Source organism: Mesoplodon mirus (assembly GCF_964341445.2).
Source record: "Mesoplodon mirus genome assembly, chromosome: 8".
Classification (NCBI taxonomy): Eukaryota; Metazoa; Chordata; class Mammalia; order Artiodactyla; family Ziphiidae; genus Mesoplodon; species Mesoplodon mirus.
This window is the reverse complement of record NC_138984.1, coordinates 47,308,702-47,325,513: the sequence shown is the minus strand read 5'-3', so window position 1 is coordinate 47,325,513 and position 16,812 is coordinate 47,308,702. Positions and strand designations below refer to the sequence as shown.

The 16,812-nt window shown below is 34.8% G+C and overlaps 1 protein-coding gene and 1 long non-coding RNA gene across 4 annotated transcripts in view; one reads left to right on the top strand and one right to left on the bottom strand.

The window, feature by feature from the left end:
* TFPI (tissue factor pathway inhibitor) overlaps positions 1–6,336 on the bottom strand; it is a 67,374-nt gene extending 61,038 nt beyond the window's left edge. For all 3 annotated transcript variants that reach the window (XM_082631486.1, XM_082631485.1, XM_082631487.1), the window contains exon 1: positions 6,065–6,336. The gene's annotated coding sequence lies outside the window, so the exon portion shown is untranslated. The remainder of the gene's footprint in view (positions 1–6,064) is intronic.
* The window catches only part of LOC309809915, a 417,454-nt gene continuing 406,844 nt past the window's right edge, over positions 6,203–16,812 (top strand). Inside the window, exons 1-2 of the long non-coding RNA XR_014294918.1 lie at positions 6,203–6,255; positions 8,734–8,803. This is a non-coding gene — a long non-coding RNA (uncharacterized lncRNA). The remainder of the gene's footprint in view (positions 6,256–8,733; positions 8,804–16,812) is intronic.

The window sequence follows — 16,812 nt, the reverse complement described above, 5'->3', positions numbered from 1 at the left end:
CATTAAAAAAAGAATGAAATAATGCCATTTACAGCAACATGGAGGGGCCTAGAGATTAACATACCAAGTGAATTAAGTCAGACAAAGAAATACAAATATCATATGATATCACTTATATGTAGAATCTAAAAGAGATACAAATGAACTTATTTACAAAACAGAAACCGACTTACAGACTTAGAAAACAAATTTATGGTTACCAAAGGGGAAAGGTTGTAGGGAGGGATAAATTAGGAGTTTGGGATTACATATACACATTACTCTATATAAAATAGATAATTAACAAGGACCTACTGTATAGCACAAGGAACTCTACTCAGTCCTCTGTAATAATCTATATGAGAAAAGAATCTGAAAAAGAATAGATATATGTATATGTGTAACTGATTCACTTTGCTGTACACCTGATACAAACACAACATTGTAAATCAACTATACGCCAATACAAAATAAAAATTTAAAGAAAAATAGCCCTTCTACTTCCAGCCACAATGGATTAACATTGGATTAATTCTCCCACCTGAAACAACTTAAAAAAATAAAATAGTCAAAATGTATTAAATTATGATTTTCCGCTAACTAAATATTGGTCTGTGAAGAGCAGTGATCCCATAAGGACGGGAAACAAGAGTTCAGCCCTACATTCCGATTTGCTCCAGCACACTGACTGAAGGGAGTTTCCACATTCAGATTCAGGAAGAGGAGGTTCTGGAATTGCCCAGTGGTCTCCCTGAGTTTAGGAGAAAGCACATTGTCTGCAGAGGCCAGGGTAGCTAGAGTATGCACGGTGAACAGAGTAGAGAGCTATACAGAAAGAGAGATCCAGAAATCTTCAGATGGCCCTCAAGTCTTCAGCCTAATACTGATCAGTACATATACAAGAGAAAAGTACCCAAGTTTGGGTAAAGAACCACCTTAAAGGGCTAGAGGGGAATAACACTTAGAACACATGTAAAGCTGTGAATATTTTCTTGTCCCTAAATTGTAAAAATCTTCATTCATGGTGCATTAAGCAGAGTAGTCAGAAAGTTTTTTTCAGTACTGGGAAAAAATTAACCATAGAATAAACATTTATCTGATTCTGTCTAACAAAGCTTGACAGTGAGATAACAAAATACAAAGTTGTTTCCAAGTAATTAAACTGCAACTCAGAACAGAGCTCAATGTTATTTACAGGAATACAACATATTCAGCACATAAGAAGGTAAGATTCATAATATCAGGCATTCAAATAAAAATGATAAGGTCTGCAAAAAACAGTAAAATATAACATAATGAGAAGAATCCAAATGACATAGAAATGACACAGAAAATAGAATTAACAAACTAAACTAAAATTAAACTAAAATTTTAACTGCATTCATAAACTAAACTAAAATTTTAAACTAAAATTTAAACTAAAATTTTAACTGCACTCATATGTTCAAGAATCTAGAGAAAATATTGAATGTGTTAAATAGAGAAAGAAGATAGAGACTCAAACTGAGTTTCTAGAGATGTAAACAACATTATTTGAGATGAAAAATACACTAGACGGGATTATAAACACATTGGACATAGAAGAAAAGATAAGTAAATTTGAAGATATAATGATAGAAACTATGTAAATTGAAACAGAAAAAAACTAAAAATATTAATATTTTTCTTTTACTATTTTTGACTGTGGTAAAATAGATATACCACGAAATTTGCAATTTTAACTATTTTTAAGTGTACAACTCAGTGGTATTAATTACATTTATATTTTTGTGCAATCATCACCACTATCTATTTCCAAAATTTTTAATTACCCCAAACAGAAACTTTGTATCCATTAAGCAATAACTCACCATTCATCCCTTCCTCCAGACTCTGGTAACCTCTATTCTCCTTTCTTTTTCTATGAATTTGCCTATTGTAGATATCCCATGTAAGTGAAATTATATACTATTAGTTTTTTTGTGTGTCTGGCTTATTTCACTTAGCATAATGTTTTCAAAATCATTCATGTAGCATGAATCAGAAGTTCATTCATTTTATTGTCACGTATATTTCAAATTGGTTGCACAAAGAAGAGTGAGTAGGCATTTGATATTTTGATATAATCATTTTGATTCATTTCCTGGGATACTTTGAAGTTTATTCCTAAAAGAACTTTAAAAACATTACCAATATTTTGCAACAAACACTACTATTCTGGAGACTCACCCAATTTATGAGATTTACTCCATTTTTAAGCCTTGTGAAGTAAGGAATGAGGTGATGTTTAGATTACAGGATTATTACAGGATTAAAGGATGGGATAGATGTTGGTAAGAAACATGAATTGGAGAGACAGAATGAGGTTGGCAGCAGGGTGGTGGTGGCACTGAGGGTGTGGTACAGTTGAAGTGGGTCAATGGCACTCTATGCTTGGTAATAAAAACACCACAGTATATCAGTGCTGTACTGATGGATACTTTTACATTCCTGATGTTGAAATAGCTTAATCAACAACATGTAATATTTATTCAGTCTAGGGAGTATGCTATCATCACATTTTGATTGAGGAATTCCTTGCAGTAAGTCTGTGTCTCCCCAGGCACCTGTGGTCTATCAGGTGGAGCAAGTGAGACAGAAATATTACAGCACTGGGACTCCTAGTATGGATCATGGACCTCTTGTTTTTAAAATAATTTAAAAAATGGTTGTTCCAACTAAGAAAGAACATAGAATCACAAAGGAAGGCCTGAAGAGAGATGAACATAGCAGATTTGACATGCATCCAGTGCTTTTTGTTATTGCTTTTGAAAAGAAGAAAAGTGGAAATGACTAGGGTGCCCTCATCCTATTGGTAGCTGAATCCTAGGCTCTGGTTCTACACAGCACCTGCCACTTGAAGTGAAGACAGGGAGAGAAGGGTAATGGGAAGACTGGGCTCCTAGAGATGATATATCACACCAAGAAAGCAGTCACTGAGGATCTCAGAGACCCAAGAGAGGTGGTCTAGCATAAAGAGAACTCTCTGGAATAACTTGCATCCTTTCTTCATTTTGTTGAGATTTAATATCCACAAACAAAGACTTCAATAGTCACTCCATGTCTTGAATTCAGATTTCTCCAAATGCAGATGGTAACAATCAAATATTTATAGTATTGGCATATTTCTATTAAAAAAATAATGCATTTAAACGTATTTTTGTTTGGGGACTTCCCTGGTGGTAAGACTGTGCTCCCAACACAGGGGGCCCAGGTTTGATCCCCGGTCAGAGACCTAGATCCTGCATGCTGCAACTAAAGATCCTGCACGGCACAACAAAGATCCTGCGTGCCAGAACTAAGACCTGGTGCAGCCAAATAAACAAATAATTTTTTTTAAAAAGCATTTTTTGTTTTGAAAAAGACAACTTTGCAAATTAAGTTTTCTGAGTTACATGTTTTAGATGGTAAACAAGAAAAAGGTGGCTAAAGACAGCCTTTATTGAGAATAGATGAGTTGGACTGTAATATAATTTTTAGATCATGTCTACATATCAAAAATAAATTTATTAATTTTAATCATTATTATTCTACTTATTTAATTTATACCAATAAACAAGATTTTTTTGAAAACCCTATTCTGAGTACTTCCCTTTCCTTTTCATATTGTCTCTCCTGTCCCACCCACCCCCCCCCCTTGTTTTTGGCAAGGATGTTTATTTTATTTTTTTCTTCTATTAAGTAGAGATGTTTGATTCAGTTGAAATCTGTATTAAAAGTTTGTGACAGTGAACTTAGTAAGCCAACAATTCCTAAAGAATCTGTAGCATATCTACTATTTGGTTAGATTGCTAGGTGTTCTGGGAATAAACAAAACCTTTTCAGCTTGGCTTTTTTCCTCTAGTAGTTTGTCATCTGTCCAATTATCATTATCATTGAATGGGTTTTTTTTCTTATAACTTTATTTATCTATTCTTGGCTCCGTTGGGTTTTTTGTTGCTATGTGCGGGCTCTCTCCAGTTGCAGCGAGCGTGAGGCTACTCTTCCTTGTGGTACGCAGGCTTCTCATTGTGGTGGCTTCTCTTGTAGTGGAGCACCAGCTCTAGGCGTGTGGGCTCAGTAGTTGTGGCACTCAGACTCAGTAGTTGTGGCTCTCAGGCTCTAGAGCGCAGGCTCAGTAGTTGTGGTGCACGGGTTTAGTTGCACCACGGCATGTGGGATTTTCCCAGACCAGGGCTGAAACCCATGTCCTTTGCATAGGCAGGCAGATTCTTAACCACTGCACCAACTGGGAAGTCCCTCAATTATGTTTTGAATTTGAATGATGTAGATAACTAAGATCAGGAAATTAATTCTTAGGAAGGAATAAGTTAGTGTTATGAAAGCTATAGTTTAATACAAAAACAATTTTCTATTTCATAGATTATTATTTTTAAATTTAGCAATACTGTTTATAGTAGAAGATTCTAGGCAAAATAGTTGTACAATCAATAAGCAAATGAAACCTAGAGTTACAGACAACCAATCAGACCAGCAAGCACTACCTGATGGCATAATCCATTTGAACAGGACCACATTTCCCAAAGAGGTTTAGATCTAGTCATTGGAGATAAAACAAATGTTTAAAGATGTCGGACTGTACCTTTAAACACAGAAAACAAAACTTGTACAAGTCAGCATACCTAATAGAGGACGGAACCAAATAGTAGTATATATGCCATTGAAGCTCTCTAATAAGATTGTATAGTTACCTGAAGAAGACAAATTTGGCTTCCCAATAACCATTCAAATTGTTAAAAGTAAATATTTTAAAGTTTTACATCTGTAATGTTAATTATCTGTATTTACATTAATAGTTTTCCAACTCTGTTGATCCCTAAGGATATTTTATACCATTTTATTAACCCATAGGCCCCAAATTAAAATTTCACACTCCAATACATTTTCAGAGATTATTCACCCTTCAGTTTAAGTATTAGATAAAATATAGATTATATGTCTTGAAATAATCATGCGCTAGAATGATGAGTATAAAAGAATCCTAAAAATGTTTTATGAAAGGTTAAAAAACTTTGCAATATCTCAAAATTGACACAATTATTCACCTCTGACGTAAATATTATGCTTTTACACATAATAAAATATGACTCTCTGGGCTGTATGTTTCCTGCTTGGGTTCTGTCCTTTGTATTTAATGTTATCACAATTATACAAAGTCATTTTGTGACTAATTTCCAGAGCACTGAGTCACAGTGTGGCTGTTACTTATCTTTTCTTTTTTTTTCTGCACAGCACTGCTCCTGACCCTCATTTTTCCATTAATACTCATACAAATGAGTGCTTTCCATAATTAATTTTTTGTTTCATTATAGTTCTGTGGTTGTGTACTTCTATACTATGTGCTTTCTTTACTACCAGAAGCTAAATTTAATATCATTTTATAAGCAACAATATGACAGTACATCATATAGGTATGTAATCTATTGCTTTAATTTACGTAATTGTACTATATATAGTGCAATCCTATCTATTCTTATTTTAGTATATTTAGAATATGAGCGTTTGTTTTTGGAGACTTGTCAAATATTTTCTTACAGAGATTAGTTAATGCTGGCAAGAACTATTTAGACTACAAGGATTCTAATGTTTGTACCTTATTTTAAATATCACCAATTAATGGCAATGAAAGAAGTTTCTTTAAACATAAGGCTGCCAGACAGTCTCTTTATTATATTTCTTTATATGTTACTAAATAATGTTTAAAGGTTAAAAAAAAATCTTCAGAAAACTCCAATTAAAGACACAATTAGTAAAGAACTGCCACTACAAGCTTAAAATTATAAACAAGGCTACATCTCACCAACTTTTTATGTTCATGGTCTTAAAAGCATAATCCTATACTGCATATATATTTGCTTAAAACTAAATGGAAAATCCTGAGAATTTAGTTTAGCATTGCAGTGAGTCTGTTTACAGAGAAGGGTCGATTTTCATTGTAGGGTTACAGACAATGGTCCTCCCCTACAAGCTTTTGCCTCTCAGCACCCTGGTTCCCCCCGCCCCCCGCCAAGGAAAATAAATAAAAGTTACTTCTCATGGGCTAGAAAGTATATTGCCAAGTACTCACGAGTAAAATCTCTGAAGAAAGTTCTTGGAAAGATTTTTTCAAAGCGGAGTTGAGGTCATTTTGTTTTCCCTTCCAGGCATTGAAGAGAGGATTTATCTTTTCTACTTCTTCTTTTAAACAGATCAGGAAACTGGGGAGTGAAGAATAATGAAAGAAATGCAATCTGATCCTGCCAGCAGTGAAAGGGCGAGGTAAGAATTTGACTTTTATCCAGCTCAATGTCGCTCCCGTCTGTTGGAGCAAAGAGGAGCCTCAGAGCCGGTCTCAAAGATCACCCACAGCTGGGAATAGCCAGGCTTCCTGTTTAGGTCACTCCAACTCTTTTTAGGCTAATTTCGCCAAATTATTCAAAAGCCTTTTCAATTATGAAGGAAACAGAAAAAGGAATCAGCTTACACTAAGATTTCAGAATTACTATTTTTTCATAACTATTTCTTTTACTTTCCAGGATTCTTTGTAATCAGTTAAAAAAAAAACACTTTTTCCCCCCAGAGCTATATATTTTTTAAATATATTTGTCATCATGTAGTTACTTAATAAAGTGAACCTTTTTTTTTGCAGTTTATTTCTTCTTCAAATTATTTCATCCATATTGTCAACATGTTTGTGAAAAACACCTGAGGGCTATTGAAATTCCCTTTGATTGAGAGGCAATGCAATGTATTGCCTGTTGCAGAATGTCAGGCTGTAAACCCTGCCTCAGCTACTTACTAGCTTTGTAATTTTGGTCAATTATTTAAACCCTCTGTGCCCCAGTTTCTTTTTCCCTAAAATAATGATAAAAGTTCCTAAGTTTGATAAAAGTAGTAAATGGATTAATACATATAATATATATACATATAAATAGACATATAAAGCACTTAGTCCTCCACACATAGCAAACCTTCAATAAATGTTAACTATCACGTTTATTGCTGTTGTTTATATCATAGTTATTATTTTACATGATATGTAAATATTTAAAGGCATCACTCACTTTGCTCTGCTCTAGGTCACTATCGCTGAAGTTAACCCTTAGTATTTCGGTAATGGAATTATGGCCATATCAGGCTAAGATCACTAGAGATTTTGTAAGATGGCAAAATCTTCTTTGCCATGATGGCTGAAGTCATTTGATAGGAAAATCCATCAGTTTCTTGTTTTTTCCATCTCTGATTGTCTTCATATCTTCAACTTTTCTTGCTTCCTTCCTTTGACCTCTGGGTAAGGAGTTGTTACCGAGTCCAGGCTCATACTGCTCGCCTCAGGACAGGCCAATAAATCAAGATATAGGCTGCTGGGGCAAGGAATAGCGACTTTATTCAGAAAGCCGGCAGGCAGAGAAGATGGTAGACTCCTGTACCAACGAACCATCTTGCCTGAGTTAGAATTCAGGTTTCTTTTATACTAAAGGGGAGGGAGGAAAGTCAAACCTTTCCTGGTTCCCATCAGACTCTGGAGAGGCTGTGTTAATTTCTACCTCTCTGCAGTCATTCACAGGTGGGCCTAGTCAGGATGTTTTCTTGTGAGCTAAACAAAAGTATTTTAGTTTAATGCTCATTACCTGGGAGGCAGGGTTCCCAGAGATGGGCCATTATGTATAATTTAAGCTTATAGGCAACATTCCTTTAGTGATTACCTTGTAATAGAATACAAAGGTCCTTCCCTATTACAGGGTAACTTTTCCTCTTGTGTGTTTTTACTATTTATTGAATAATTCTTAGGTGTCTGGCACATAAATTACCTCATTTAATTCTCACAGCCAGCTTGTGAAGAAAGCCCTCTCTGCATGACCATTTCACCATTTCATGGGTTTAAGAAGGTTAGGTATAGTTTGTGGAGCTCTGATTCAAATCATGTAGTCTGACTTCAGAGCACAGATACTTAAATACTCTTCTATGTTTCTTTCTCACCCATGTTCTGGATTTCATACCACAACAAAATTTTGCTGTGTGTTGAAACTTTATTTTTAAGAAAGTTAAAAGCAGTCCTTCCCCAGGCCTAGTTCAAGAACTTTGCTGCATAATTATTACCCCATACCTGTTGCAACTCAAGCATATTCAGTGTTCCCTTCTTGCTCAGATTGTTGAGGAAAGTTGCCTGTTCTTGGACTGGAGTGGACATTGATTCATTTTTTTTTGGCCAATCTGCAGGCTCTACTAAGGTAGTGGTAAGCTCAGCAAATCAGATTTCCTTTTTGGAAACTTGTACTGAGAGCTATAGATAAAAGTATACAGTGCCAGGCTCTTAACTAAAAAGCCAAGATAGAGGAAGTGCTGACATCCAAAATGGTGTGCGCCAGATGATTATGTGGAGAAAGCTAGGTGAGAGTGAATGGTGAAAGGGCTGAATGAAAGAGGGCGTGTAACCTCTGAGACAGAAAGAGGGAAAGAATGAAAGCAAGAGCAAGACAGAGATGAGATGAGAGACGAGGAAGTGATGCCTGAGCTCTACAGTAACAGTCCTTCCCAGGCCTAGTTCAAGTTTTTCTAAGTACTCAAGAACATATACCCTTGTAGTAAACCCTTTTTTCCCCCTAAGGTCATTTAAGAAATCTCTTTTTCTTACTATGTAAAGAACCCTATTTGAAAGAGCCACAACTGAGCTGAAATTATTTTCTCAAAGATCATTGATTTCATATTTAAGTTGCACTTGACATCAGTGAAGACTTTTTACCGTTTTATTTCCAGGTAATTTACACACACTTGGGTATTCTTGTGCTGAAGAGAATGTGGGAAATTGACGTAAGCTATTGTTAAGGTAAGACAACCTGATGCTGTCACTTAAGGGCTCTGTGGACTCAGCTTTTCCCTCCCTGAGGCTTGCGTGAGCTCCTTTTTGAGGTTTTATTACTAGTTTGTCTATCTTATTGTGTACAACTCTAAGTCTAAATTATTTGGATAAAAAGATTTTCTCACCAACAACTTGACTATGTGCCATCGTATCTTAAAGTTCTTTGCATCTAATCATTATCTGGATGTTCCAAGTACCCACCTAATACTAAATAAACACTCTCCTTTTCATTTCTCACCATACTCTGTCAATTTTGTCTTTCCAACACTCACACAATTCAAATAACATTTCAGATTTTTATGAGCTTTATGAGAAGTTCATGAGTTTTATGATTCTATATTTTTCATTTTCCTGCCAGATGATGTGCATGTCCCACATAAAGGTAACTCTTTAAAATTGGATCACAATAAAGATGACCCACAAAGGAGACAAAATAAATCCTTTCTTCATAAAAACCCCATAGATATTGGGATAGTTTGTTATCAAGCATAACTTAGGAAGAGATAAATAATATACTCCCTACCCCCTTACCTTCTTCCCTTAAAGATGTGTTATATTGACCACATATATATTATTATGCTATGTAACCCTGGACCCCATACCCTCAGTCCCCCTGGTGTCCTGAGTTCCTTTTGACCCTACGCACTTCATTGTAGTATATGAAGTAATTTGGGTGGAATGCTTTCTGGAAATTTACTGATGTTAAGCAGCAGTATAAACAAAATTAAGCAACAATCAATTTCAAATATGTTGCAGATTAAAGTTTATTCTTGTTAAGTAATATAGTAATAACAAAAGGGTTTTCAGAACTTTTACAGTCACAAGCAAGCTGACTCCATCTGTAGGAAAACTCCTCAAATTAGGTTAAATCTTTACATGGAACTCAAAATAAATACACACATGCAAATTGAGTACTGGAATCATCATGTTATTTTTGTTTTCTCTAATTCATATTTCTTGTTAATAAGATATCCCTTGCCCAGTTTAAAATGAGAATGATTTTTGAAAGTAGTGGTAATATGTGAGACCATGAAGTCATGATTGAGGGTTACTCAGCCCTCTCAGGAGCGTCTCCACAGGAATCTCTGTTAATTATTTGCATTATTAACAGGTGGACATCTTGAGTAAGTGATTTTCCTTCATTAGGCAAAATATATTGACTAAGAGAGTTGGGAAGCCTAATCATTGTATCATCTGTGTTTAGGCATTGCACTTCACAATAAATTATTGCTACTTATTGATATTAAAAAAATACATCATGTCTCAAACAGAGGAAAAATAAAATAAGTTGAATTCCTAGCTATTTCCTTATGGTTTTCTAGAATTAGATAGTCTATTAGATGGCCTGGTATATTACTTTGAAACTTCACTTTAATTAATGTTTTTTTTCCCCTAATCTTTTTTAGTTTGTTTAACTCCTTCTGTGAGAACTTGGAAAGTATATCTCTTGTTTCTTCCTGTCCCTACCTAACTCTATGTGGAAGGTAAAAATCTGGACAGGGCCTTCTTGCCCAGCTTGCTTTTTCATCCTTTCTGGAGACTTTCTTAGAGAGAAAAAATGTCCAGATACAAAAGGTAACCTCCTGTGAGATGCAATTTGATAAGCAGTGAGAAAAAGTCTCACATTTCCCAATGTCTTATTCCAGGTTCTACCATATGTGAAATGCACCCAATAATGAAAAATGCATTTGTCTGCTCACCGTATAGTCTTTTAAAGTTCAAGTTTTGTTAGGAGAGTGATAAAGTCATTATGTACCAAAAACTATTTTGTTATTTAAATATTTTAACTAAATGAACTCATTTGATTTTTGTAACAACTCTATGATAGTACACAGAGTGTCTAAATAACTTACAAATAGTAAGTCCAACTCCAGAAGCCTTGAGCCTAACAATTATGCCATTCATAATTGTTGTCTCACTACATTTTTTTAAGACCAAGGTGGATCCCTTTTTCATTACAGCATGGATGGGATCATTACAGATGCATAAAACCTTGGTTGGGTGAACACAAACAAAGAGAGAAGAGGCCATGGAAAGGAGAAGCAAAAATAAATTCACAGGGCCTCCCTGGTGGCGCAGTGGTTGAGAGTCCGCCTGCCGATGCAGGGGATACGGGTTCGTGCCCCGGTCTGGGAGGATCCCATATGCCGCGGAGCGGCTGGGCCCGTGAGCCATGGCCGCTGGGCCTGCGCATCCGGAGCCTGTGCTCCGCAACGGGAGAGGCCACAACAGTGAGAGGCCCGCATACCGCAAAAAGAAAAAATAAATAAATAAATAAATAAATAAATTCACAGTCCTGAGAATAAATTCACAGTCCTGTTCCTGAGGGAGATTAACCACTGCTGAGCTCACCTGAGTTTCAGTAAATACTCTTTCTTTAGGAAATCTGCCTGGAGACTCCCTTCAAAGAAAGTCCAATCTCAGATAACAATGGAAGGGAGTAATCTTAATTTTTATAATTTCTACCTGCTTGCTTGTGCATTCGAATGTCAAGACTTGAAGTTTATACATTCAACTTTGCGTTTTATCCTTTAATCTAGACTTTAATTGCTTTGTTTTGTTTATTTTCTAGATTTAAAACTGGTTTTAGGCTTTTAGTTTTCCGGTCCTTTTAATTATTTTGTAATACTATTATTCTTAATCATTCTTCTGATTTATATTACTAGTACTATTAATCCCATATTTAACTAGTTTTATTACTTTTAGTGTTATTTTAGTTCTCATTTTTATGGAAGTGTCTATCTTAAGTATTATTATTGGTACTATATTGATGAAGATATAATGTATGATGCCCATGTGTGTCAATATAGCACGGTGTAAACCAGGGAAGTTGGGTCTTTATTCCCTTCAAGTTGATACAGCAGCAAGCTCTCAATTCCCTAAGATGGACTATCCTCCGTTAACCGAAGTAGGGCTCAGTGACTCTAAGATTACCTCATTGAATAATTTGATAGGCCCACGGAAGAAAATTATTTCCAACCACTGACTTACCTATACTGCCAGGACAGACACTGGCAAGTTGCATGAAAAGTCTATCTTCTCACAGCACATACTTTCATCCTGAACCTCCCAGAAAGACTGCTTGTATGGATAGGTAAGTTTTATTCCAGTCTCTACTACCAACATACACATATTAATTTACTACTTTTTATTCACTGTGTTTGAGGAGTAGTTACTTATACCGTAAATCACCTCTTATTGATTAGGAATGTTAAGGAAAGTTTGCCTCAGAGAGGATTATCCTTATATCCCCATTCCTATTGTTTTAGATTTAGGGAGTTAATCCCTTGATAGATTCTGCCCTCAGAAATCCTTGCTGATTAGATAATGTGATCCTGCCCAGAATTTCAAAGTATAGGACACCAGCTACCATCTTATTTTCTCCTTTATTGTAATATCAGCTGGGTTTTTGGATAATAATTTTCCATTCAAAATATTTTATTTTTCTATCTCTTTGTTAAATATACATTTGTATTTTCACTATTCTTTTCTAAGAGGACTCAGAAGAATAATATTATAGTGTCATTTGGAATTCTTAAAAAAAAGGAAAAAAGGCACACTATGATGGTGGTTTTATGATTATCTGTCTCCCTTTGTCTAATGATAATAAGACACAACTACAAAAGCAAGAATGGTTGGTAGGCAGAGTTGAGTAGAGTTTTGGTAAGAAGCATAAAAATACTGTTAAGAGATAAATTTTGCATTAGAAATATAAAACTTGTTTCTCATAAGTTTATACATTTTTATTAAATATTTTTACTTTACAAATTCTTAGGGAAAACTTCAAAGTTTAAAATAAAATAGCATATAAATATACCACACGATGTATTTATTAAGCACCAACTGTATGACAAACACTGTTCTAGGATTTAAGGAGACAGCAAAGAACATGACAGATACAACTCTGTCTTCTTGGAACTTTAATTTTAGTGCCATAAACTGAATGCTACTAATGATAACAATCCTTACTTAGTGAATGAGGATTACAGCAAACAAAAGAATGTCTCACCTTTTAAAATATCTCCTTTTAAATCTGCTTAGAAAGAAGTTATTCCAGGAGCTGCATGTTTATTTCTTCTTTCTAGTTTATAAAAAAATGTGTTAGTTTACCTTGTGGAGGTTTTTATCGATTATTCATTATCTGAAATTTAAAGACAAACTATTTATTACCATCTTGATTAATTTCTTAAAATTTTTAGGATAAAATTTCACGGTTAAAAGTTATACTTTTATATCAGTTTCTAGCCACTTGAACTTCACAGTCTGATAGTACCCATATACCAACGTCCTCAACAACACTTTTCTAAAAATTAACTTATTTATTTATTTATTTTTGACTGCATTGGGTCTTTGTTGCTGCGTGTGGGCTTTCTCTAGTTGGCGGCGAGCGGGGACTACTCTTCGTTGTGGTGCGCGGGCTCTAGAAATTGGAATGCGATCCAAATTTTCAGGAACAGCGAGGAAAACGGTGGTACTCTGGTTACTATTTTCCTTTAAATTGTATGAAAATGATTCATTTCTTGCTCAGAAAAACTCTTTGGAACTATTTGTGATAAATTACTGCCCTCTGTTGGCAGAATGTTATATAAGTCTTAATTTATATTTTAAGAGTATTTAAAGTTAGAGTTATAACAAATCTCATCAACAAGATGAATAATTAAATCCCAGAGAATGGAAGTGCCTTGCCCAAACAGCCATAGCTTTTAAATGACAAGGGCAGGATGAGACCCTGGGTGTCATGACCTACCATGTCTTTTTTTTTTTTTTTTTGGGCTGCTTGGGTCTTAGTAGTGGCATGCGGGATCTTCGCTGAGGTATGCGGGATCCTTTTCGTTGCGGTGTCATTGCGGTACGCAGGCTTCTCTCTAGTTGTGGCGCGTGGGTTCCAGAGCGTGGGGGCTTTGTATTTTGCGGCACGTGGGCTCTCTAGAGGCACGCAGCTCAGTAGTTGTGGCACGCGGGCTTAGTTGCCCAGCAGCATGTGGGATCTTAGTTCCGTGATCAGGGATTGAACCCACGTCCCCTACATTAGAAGGCGGATTCTTTACCACTGGCCCACCAGGGAAGTCCCCTACCACCAGTCTTGTGTTGACTAAGTTAAAAACAGTACTTTTTTTTTTTTTTTGCCTGAGAATATTTCCCATTTTCTGAGTCAAAAACAAAGTTTACAATAGTCAAAGGAATTAAAGAAATTATTTTATTTTAAAAATTGAACTAAGATGTTTGTTCAGGTTAAAAATAAACCATGCAAAAAATAAAAGTGAGAAAAGAAAAATAAACATCTTTCTCTCACTCTCCATCTAGATTCCACTCCTAGAGGTTGCCACTATTAACTGTTTCTTTGTCATTCTGGAAATTATATATATGTGTGTGTGTGTATTTTTTTCAAAATTGAAGTACTGTTCTCTGACTTTTTATAAATGTAAAACATATTTTAGAGTTTATTCCATATTAATTTGCAGAGATATAACTCATTTTTTAATATGAATTCCTTTTATTGACACTTTTGAGGATTACAGACAAATTTAGAATGTCCTTATTTAGGATTACCTGACATTTCCTGTAATTAATTTAGATTGTGCATCTCTTCTTGGACTTTTACACAAGTGAAGCTGTTTTGTTCTCATTTCATTTCATCAGGGGACACTTGATTTGGGTTTGTCTCATTACTGAGGACAGATGTTAACTTTGGTCACTTCATCAAGGTGTCGTCTGCAGGCTTCTCCATTGTAAGCTACCCAGTTTTTCTGTTTCTGTGCACAGATAGGATTTGAGTGGCAGAAATGCTCAGCAAAAATACAAAATCAAAATAATTACCTTGTCCTTTCTCTCAGGTAGCAAGAAGAGTAGATCTTTGATGCTAAGTGTTATTTTCCCAAGAGTGCTGAGTGTCCATTTCCTGGCTTCTTGTTTAATTTTAATTCCTCTTTCTGGAAGAATACACAAATTAGGGAGGTATCTGTAGTAGTTGCTCTTGGAATGTGGAATGGTTTGGTATATTAAACAATTCATGTAACTCTGAACATTTTCATGTGTAAGTGTATACATAACATGTAGAGTAAAATAATAATTCTTTGCATTGGCAGTTAGATAAACACTGAACACCAGAACTGCTGACAGTTTTTTCTTAAAACATGTAATAATACAATCATATTTTCAAATATTACATTAAAATTTCAGTCATCTGAATTTTTACTTTAAATTTTGGTATTAGTTAAAACTTTTCATTTTGCATTTGTATTTTAATAAATAGTTTTGATTGCTTTAGAAGAAAAAACTTTTAAAACAAAAGAATTTTTTTAATACTTAAATTTAATTTACATTTTGGACAAATTATTTCAAATTGCAGTAGAGGAAAATTATGTGATAATCTTGATTATCACATAATTATTAATTGTGCTGAACTGAAGGCAAGAAAGATCAATGGTATGGAATAAATATACAAATACTCATAAATTATGTATGTATTTAGTTTATTATTCATCCAAGCAGCACTCACCAATTAACCTAATATCCAAATATGCACAATAATAACTCAATTGGGATGTCTTACAATTTTGTCAGCTTTCAGCCACATAAAAATTATAGATTTATGTATCTTACATATCTTACAATTTCATCTTTATGAAGTATATTTGTCTAAGTAAGATAGAAAATATTTTTTGTAGTACTTTTCTAACTTGATTAATAACTTTTAATATTTAACACATGCTCATCATTATGCCTTGCTGCCTTCCACTTTACTATAATGCAAAGAGAGCATTTTCTGAATCATTCATTTACTAACTATTTATTGACCACCTACTATATGCCACTATTGGGACTATTGCAGTAAACAAACCAGATAAACATTCCCGTTTTCTTGGAACTTACATTTTAGTACATTTTTCATCAAAAGGGTCAGGGGACATATTTAACATACTCAGGCATGTAATATTACTTTTGCCCTCTTAATGGCATACACTAACTTTCTCAATTTTCCTCATTGGCATGACAAATTTTCCTGAATTAACTTGTGATTTTGGTAGGAGAAAGTCATAACTGTAGAAGCATTCATCAAAAGACTTGGAGGAAAGGTCTGGCCTTGGGGAAAATATTTAGGAGGCAAAAGAAAGCAGAAGAATAAAAGAAAAATGTCAATGTAGCCAACACTATCCTCAAAATCTAACGAGTAGAATTTAAAAAGAAAGAAAGAAAATATAAATTTAAACTGAGTTTTGTTTCAGGTTGGAAAGGTATTCCAGAAAGTAAGCAGAATAAGCTTGATTAATTGGTACTGTAACATGTAAAATAAGCAATCACAAAACCATAGCCTCTATATCTCCGTGGAGACATAGTGATAAACAGCTGCTGCCCATTTTGCACACACAGAAAAGTAAGGTTAATTAGAAATACTGTAGCTGCAAATTCAGTTCCAGTAACAGCAAAATCAATTCAGCAAAAGGTATTTTCAAGGCATGATTTTTTTGTGAGTTCTATTAGGATTGTGTCAGATCCATATATTAGTGATTCATTAGACGGCTTAGGAAGTGGGGCGCCTGCCAAAAACCCACCTGGACTGAGAAGAATATTTCTACTTTTTTGGCAACAGTAATTTTTCTCTCTTTTGATGTGGAAGTCATTCAAAACCCAGGTGACAATCATTATAACCAAAGTCAGACTAAATAATGAAGTCATAAAGACAATACGTGGTTTTCATTCTCTCACAAAAATTTGAGATGAAACGCATAAATGACAAGGTTGATCTAGATTTCTCATGTTTATCTTAAAGTCAGGGAGTGTACCTTTGCTTCCACAAAAATGGATGACAACTGAGTAATGCATTTACTTCAGCATGGTAGTTCAGGCTAAATTACCTAAATGTCACTAAGCATGGAAATAATCTTTGGTGAGTATTAACATTCCTTTATGGCACTTGGGTTATGGGGCTGTTTCTCATCTTGGGACATTTCTGCTGATACTTGTTCTATTCATGC